At 33.8% G+C, this 8,502-nt stretch overlaps 1 pseudogene; it reads right to left on the reverse strand.

Moving 5' to 3' along the window:
• Positions 1–1,486: 1,486 nt before the first annotated feature.
• Positions 1,487–8,038, reverse strand: LOC102596188 (methanol O-anthraniloyltransferase-like; annotated as a pseudogene).
• Positions 8,039–8,502: the final 464 nt, after the last annotated feature.

Here is an 8,502-nt window from a genome sequence, read left to right on the forward strand (position 1 = left end):
TATTAGGATGTTGCGGGGTCTGTCCCAACATCCATCTCAGTATTGTAGAGGCTTCATAGACAGTCAGTCAGTTAGTTTTGAGTCTCTTATCTATGTATATATGTAAATATTCTATTTTGAGACTTGAGTTGCCTTTTTGGCCAAATGTGTATCATTTAAGTTGTTTATGTCTTTGCATGGCATTGAGTTATTCCGTTGAGTAGGTTTCCGCTGAGTTAAGAAAGCCAGGCCAAGGGTTCGCTTGGGGCCAGCAATGGTCTCCGAGTGCCGGTCCCGCCCAGGGTGTAGGCTCGGGGCGTGACAGCAATGGAGAATTTGGTTGTTTTGTTCCAAGTAGTATATTCACTGAGATTTATAAGCCCTGCATTTTGGCTTAAGAATAAGAAGAGTGGGGTCAAAATGATAGCAGTTTATTTTAAATACTTAAAGTAGTGAGGCTCTGATAATTCCATATACTATTCTTCTTTGACAGTGTAAAAAGGGAAAAGTAATTGTTGCTTTTTGGAATTTTCCATTTCCAATGAGAAAACTCAGACAATTTAAGAACAAGTTTGTTGGTTACCAAACTCCTAAATTTTAAATTCTCAACTACTAGTCCACTACCTCTCTTGCTTTTAGATAATTATATGACTAAATGCATAACAACTAAGGCACTTGCCTTTTAAAAGATTTATTATTAGCTAATGAAAAAATGATTCTTGAATAAAGCCATGCCCTTCTGGAAATTCAAAATTTAAGTCCTTAAAAAATCAACTTATGTTGGTGGACCAAAGTACTCATCCAAAGAATACCTAAGTCTCTGACTTTATCAATTCTAATCACTGGAACACTAGTAAGCTTCATGAAATTTTATCTTCTGATTTAGTTGCTCCCATTTTAACTATCAAGATTTTTGTAGGTAATCAAGACCATGTTGTCTGGACACCTGAACATACATGTTCTTTCTCCTCAAAATCTGCCTGGAATGCTCTTACACAATCTAATGTCTCCTCCCCGACTTCTAAAAATATTTGGCATAGAAAATTTCCTTTCATATGCTTAGACTCCTGAACAATAAGTTCGCTACGGATGATTCATTATCTCGGTTTGGTGTGCAAGGACCTTCCAAATGTTTTTGTTGTCACAATGGAATGAATGAGGACATCAACCACCTGTTTAGCTATGGTCAAATAGCGGAGAAAGTTTGGAATTTTTTTCAATATACTTTGGGACTGCTCTGGCCTAATTCTGATAGCATTCGTACTAAACTTATGAGATGGTGACGTATTAAATCCACCAACAAAGTGCTTGAATTGATCACTCTCATTGCCTTCCTTTTGTGATTTGCTGGGAATTATGGAAACATAGATGCACTTATAAATATGAAGGCACCAAAACTTTTTCTGGCAACATTATGCATCAAGCTACATACCACATTCACTTGATCATAACATTTTACAGAAACCTTATTGGGAACAGATACGGTCATCTCTTTTGTAACGTACTCTCTTCGTCCCATTTTATGGGACACGCTTTGATTTGGCATAATATTTAAGAAAAAATGGAAGACTTTTGAAAATTCTGGTGTAAAACAATCCTGAGATATTTGTGTGGTTGTGGCATATACAAATTCAGAGCCTAAATGTTTGATTTTAGTTGGATCTTTTCTCCATTTTTACTAGTCAAATTCTTGATAACACCTTGAAAGTTTTCCATGGCTTGTTGAGGCAATTCCATAGGTATCACAATACTCTTCTCTCCTATGTTCTTGTTAAATGACCAAAACAAGCTGCCAAAAGAGAGAGGACTTCTATCAAAACCACCCAAAATAGGCTTTCCCCATCCAAAATCAACTTCATCAAAACCAATTATTGCAGTATTTGATATGAGAAAATTCCAAGATTTGGTCCACGGTCGTCGTCCGTTAATCACCATGTAATCTGCCAAGGATTTGATGTACTCTTCATTGACCTGTTTCTTAGCTTGTTTAATCAACTCAACTGCATATGTTAATGAATTTGAGCATAACAATCCAGCTTTTGATATGGCTGCTGGAGTTGCAAATGCATTGCCATAATATCCAAGTGGTAGTTCCATTTTTCGCAGTCCTTTGCATACACTAACTGCGTCTGACAAACGAACATTCTCTTCAGGATTTATATCAAGTGCAATCGTACGATATTTCCATAGAAGCACAACTAGTAACTCAAATCTTCCAATTTAACCTTAGCCAGATTCTAATTGATCTTGAATGGCTTCAATCTCCTTATTTCCAAAGAAAAAACGAGTGTTGGATTAATTTGTCTTCCACAGCTATCCATGCATATTTGGACTCAACATTCTCATCAAACTCATTATGTGTGCATATAATGCATGGCAATGACCTAGCACTTAGAAGGTCCCTCTGCCATACTGGCAAAATAGAAGGTGCAGAAGCTCCTTGAATTAATTCACTTAATGCATTTAGAAACATTTTGAAGCCATAAGCATCCATTACAGTGTGATTAAATCTGAATCCAACAACAAATCCACCACATCAAATACAGGTCACCTGTGTATAAAATGAATGAATATAAAATTAGGAATTTTGATGATTACGAAGAGAAAATGAAATACAAGAAGTAAATATAACATGTGACTTGGAAACAATTTAAATTTGTGATGAATGTGTAATCATTTAAAATTCATTAAATATAATATAAAATGATTTGGATTATATTAAATTCATGAATATATTAGTCCATATAAATGTTATGGGATTAATATAATTAGGTCAATTATTTAAAATCCAATAATTATGGATTTAATTGAAGTCCAAATTAATTGATTTGGGCTACAATAGATGATCCCAGTTTGTTAAGCTCAGTGTCATTTCATCCTAGAGGCGCAGTTTAGTGCCATGTGTCGAATAATCTCGAACCTGGTTCAATAGATTGTTGGAAGCACTTAGAGCAAGAACTTCTCAATCGTTTAATTTCTATAGCACAAGACGTGTCGTTAGTATGATTGAACTAACAAAGATCACCAATGTGAAGACGAGCTAGTTGTTGACTTTATCAATTGTTGGAGAAGCTAGAGCCTCAACTGCAAAGATCACCTCAGTGAAATTTCTAGCATTTAAATGTGCATACAAGGCATGCATTGGAGTGTTTACTATATATTGCAAGGATTAAAACCCAATACATTCAAAGTTAGCAACTCATGCACATGAAATGGAATTAAGCATGACTATAAGAGGATATCAACGATCTCGTATATATGGACCTTACGAAGATGAAGTTCTAGAGGAATCCAAAGTGGGGGCAAACCTACATCTGAAGATGACTTTGAAGAATCTTTAATATCTCGGCGCTCCTGAACGCATGAGCATAAACTGCAAATTCCAATGCTCATCATCGCATGAGTCTAAACTGCAAGTTATAATGCTTCTAGTTGCATGAGCCTAAAATGTATGCCACAAAGCTCTTCAAATTTAAGCTAAACCTCTAAGTTCAAAAGCTCTTCCTTCGAGCTAAATCTCTAAGTTAGAAATCTCTTCAAATTTGAACTAAACATTCATATCATTTGAATATCTTCATGTTGAAATTCTCCTTGAAACATGAGCAAGTTGAAATGCTTCTTGAAACACGGGCTTAAACTGTATGTTTCAAATCTCTTCAAATTTGAGTTACATCTTCAAGTTGAAATGCTCATTGAGACATGGGCTTAAACTATTTATCACAAAGCTCTTCAAAGCTGAGTTAAATCTTCAAGCTGAAATGCTTCTCGCAACATAAGCTTAAATTGTATGTCATAAAGATATTTAAATTTGAGTTAAATTTTCAAGTTGAAATGCTCCCAGATGCACGAGACTAAACTATATTTCACAATGCTCATCAAATTCAAGCTAAACCTTCAAGTCGTTAAACATCATCTTTATTGAGGTACGTAGATGCTTGGAACCATCTTCTAGGCTTAATTGCATGAGTATAAAAAAATTGCATGTTTCCACTTGATCTGCCACATGAAAGTTAAAGCTATAAGTAATATCACATCAAACTTCAGACTTGCACAAAATGATGATGACTCGATGGGGGCAGACCCCAAAAAATATGAACTTTTCCAATAACAGTTGATGTTTCCAAATTCAACCAAGTATGAAAGTTGAGTCTTCTAATCCTTTAAGTATGCAAGTTGAAGACTTCAAATCCTCCAATTATGCAAGTTGAAGTCTCCAAATCCTTCAAGTCGACAAATTGAAGTCTTCAAATCCTCCAAGTCTATAAGTTGAAGTCATCAAAACTCCCAAGCCTTCAAGTTCAAGGCAATAAATCCTCCAAATATGCAAGTAGAAGTATTTAAATTCTTCAAGTATGCAAGATGAAGTCTTTAAATACTTCTAGTGATCTATAAGTTGAAGTCTTCAAATTCATCAAGTCTACAAGTTGAAGTCTTCAAATCCTTCAAGTCGACAAGTTGAAGTCTTCAAATACTCCAAGTCTGCAAGTTGAAGTCTTCAAAACCTCCAAGTCTGCAAGTTAAAGTCTTTAAATCCTCCAAATATGCAAGTTGAACTCTTCAAATGCTTCAAGTATGCGAGTTGAAGTCTTAAAATCCTCTAAGTTGGCAAGTTGAAGTCTTTAAATCCTCCAAATGAAAGTTGAAGTCTTCAAAATTCTTCGGTCAATGCAAGTTGAAGTCTTCAAATCCTCCAAGTATATATGCAAGTTATTAAATTTTCATTTCTTAAGGTGGACAAAATTGTCCCTTCGCACCTTAAGCTAACCTTTTTACGGATTTATCTTTAAAATGTTCTCTAAATTTTCATGCCTTAAGATGGACAATATTTGTCCCTTTGCACCTTAACTCAGTCTTTTCATGAATTTATCCTTACAAGAATCTTTAGATTTTCATGTCCTAAGGCGGGAACGTTATAAACATCATTTCACACCCTATGCTTAAGTATTTGGGATCTCATAAAGCCTCAAATTAATAATCTCAAGGCAGAAATTTATCCTTACAAGAATCTTTAGATTTTCATGTCCTAAGGCGGGAACGTTATAAACATCCCTTCACACCTTATGCTTAAGTATTTGGGATCTCATAAAGCCTCAAATTACTAATCTCAAGGCGGGGACATTAAACACATCCCTTCACACCTTATGCTTAAGTATTTGAGATCTCATAAAACCTCAAATTAATAATCTCAAGTCGGGGACGTTAAACACATCCCGTCACACCTTATGCTTAAGTATTTGAGATCTCATAAAACCTCAAATTAATAATCTCAAGTTGGGGATATTAAACACATCCCTTCACACCTTATGCTTAAGTATTTGAGATCTCATAAAGACTCAAATTAATAATCTCAAGCCGGAGACATTAAACACATCCTTTCACACCTTATACTTAAGTATTTGAGATCTTATAAATCCTAAAATTAGTGATCTCAAGACGGGAACGTTAAACACAGTCCTTCAAATCTTATAATCAAGTATTCAGGATCTCAATAAAAAATCAAATTAGTGATCTCAAGGCGAAAATGTTAAACACATCACTTCACACCTAAAATCAAATTTTGATGTTATGATAAAACTCTCCATTTCATGCCATCCATAAAACAAATATCAATTCCATTGACTAAAAAAAAAGCAAAAGTAAAGGGTGGAGAAATATCTTACACACATGAAGAAAAGGACAAGACAATCAAAAGCAGACGCAAATAAAGAAAGAAATAGCTTACTTGCCAACAGAGCAGAGTTAATGTTCACAAACTAAAAGAGATGTCCTTTAATAGAGTTGCATGGGTGGCTTTCCCCTTCTCCAAAACAAACTCAAATTGAGAAGATCAGTTATATTCTTCTAATAAGAAGCGGTGGTGGCGTTATCACACTTTATATAATGTAAGGGTAGGGGCTTAAGCATTAAAGGCTCAAGAAAGTCAACCCCATCCAAATTGAAGAAATGATGATAATATGTAATTCAAATCTAAAGTGTTTCGATTGGGTAAGTAAATACTTCAAGTCTAGTCTTGAAAAAATAAAATATTTTGACAAGATTTGAAGAAGGGGGCATTTAAAATATATTAAATATAAATTGATAAAATGATTCAGATTATATTAAATTCATTAATATATTAGTCCATATAAATGTTATGATTAATATAATTTGGTCAATTATTTAAAGTCCAATAAATATGGATTTAATTAAAGTTCAAATTAATTAATTTGGGCTACAATAGATGAGTCCAGTTTGTTAAGCCCAATGTCATCTCATTCTAGAGGCCCAGTTTGGTGCCACATGTCAAATGACATGGCACGCCAAGTCAAACAAAAAAATTAATAGGATCAGGTCAATTGTCAAAATGGCAAGCCCACTTCGTAAAACTCATGTGACATGTCACTTAAATCTATTTGGACGAAGGGAAACCCGTTCTCATCATAACTCCTCTATTCCACAACTATAAATAAAGGTCCTCATTATTCAAAAAAAAAAACAAGAATTCTAACAAGAAGCTAGAGAGAGCTTGTGGATAAAAAATCGTAGATTTCTCTACAAGCTACAAGTTCAAGAATTCATGCATTCGAGTTCAAAACGATCAAGATCAAGACCACCAGATTCAAGAACAAGCTCCAAATCCCTTGAATCTTGCAAGTAAAAGTCAAGATCAAGATCATCAAGTTCAAGCCCCTATCAAGTTCATCAAATCAATAAATAAAGATCATGACTACAAGTTTCAAGAACAAGCTCGAATCCCTTGAATTCAATTCTAAGTCAAAATCAAGATTATTTCAAGTTCATCAAAGATTCAAGAAAAAGCTTTATGGCCCTTGAATTCAAGTATAAGTCAAGATCAAGATCAAGATATATTTAAAGTTCATCAAATATTCAAGAATAAGCTCCAAACCCCTTGAATCCAAGATCAAGTTCAAGAACAAATTCAAAATTCAAGATCAAGCTCATAAGCCCTTGAATTCAAGATCAAGTTCAAGTTCAACAAAGATTCAAGAACAAGCCTAGAAGCCCTTGAATCCATGATCAAGAACAAATTCAAGATTCAAGATCAAGCTCAGGATCCCTTAAATTTATATCTGAAAAGACAAATCAGAGGAATAATAGATATTGTAACACTCATATTCTAAAATCAATAAATACGATTGTTGCATATTTTTCGGCCTTGATTATTATTTTCTCTATGCGAATTTTACTATCTACAACATGTCTAACAGACACATCACACACCACACCATTACCAAAGGACCAAAGTCGTGGGTTGATAAATGTGTATTTAGTTTATAATGATGGTTAGATGTAATATCAAGCAACCCGAATTGAAAGAGGTATCACTACAACAAAAGAGATATTTTGTTGCAATAGATCTTCCTAACATTGTCGTAAAAATATTTAGCGGCAATTGAGTATAATGTCATTACATCTATAGTCGCTAAGGTCTTTAGCAACATTTATAGAGTTCTGATTATAAATAATCATATTTATTATTGTTGCTATATTTATATTTAATAAAATATTGATTGATTACCTGAACTAACATCAATGTACAACCAATAATCCCATCAGATCCTGGCTCATTATTTAGTAGCTCTTCAATGTATGGACATGGTGGTATTATAGAGTCTCCTAATTTCTCAAGCTCCACATTAGCATCGGCTTCAATAAACATGATTCCTTCACTATTACAATTTACCATGAGCTTCCTATTAGGTCCTTCAACTATCCTACCATCTAATGGATAGTAAAACACAAGCGTATTAGATAATCCATCTTTTATGATTTTTGCAGGATCTTTCCCTTCCATTGAAGAATTGTATTTGTAAAACATCAATATCGGCATTTGAATACGAAGACTTTCTTGATCATCTATATCTGAAAGATGTAACATTTCATGAGGTGTTTTATTTTGTGGAACTATCATTCAGTTCTAGCTTATTTCTTCTCAATGAAATCACAAAAGGGCTGGGAATAATTGCCATGGTATATATAGCAATTTGAGCAAGTGTGGTTTTTGAGCTAGAATTTTGGACAGGTAGTGCACAAAATGAATTATTGGGTAAAAATTGGCTTAGATATATTTTCCTTTCTTGAGGATCACTTTGCAAAACACAATTTATTTATTTATTCAAGTACACAGTTTCATTAGAGTGTGTCAAAAGTCAAAACATAATTCAATTTTTACCAAACAAACTATTAGGTTTGGGTCCACTAGGAATTTTAGACCATGAGTGCACCATTGCATGATATTTTTTTAATGTCTTAACTTATGTGGTATATTTTTTTTAATAGGATAAGTAATATTATTATATGCAATATAATTTTGGACGGGTAGTGAAAAAAAAATTATTGGGTAATAACTAACATATAATATATTTTCCTATCTTGAGGATCACTTTACAAAACTCAATTTATTTATATGTTCAAGCACATACCGCTAGTACTTCCTTAACTAAAGGTTATTTGTGACAACATCAAGAAACTCACCACAATAAACACACATCTGTACCGTTATTATTTTTAACCGCCAAAGAT

The sequence above is a fragment of the Solanum tuberosum genome, unplaced genomic scaffold, assembly GCF_000226075.1.
Source record: "Solanum tuberosum cultivar DM 1-3 516 R44 unplaced genomic scaffold, SolTub_3.0 scf00063, whole genome shotgun sequence".
NCBI lineage: Eukaryota > Viridiplantae > Streptophyta > Magnoliopsida > Solanales > Solanaceae > Solanum > Solanum tuberosum.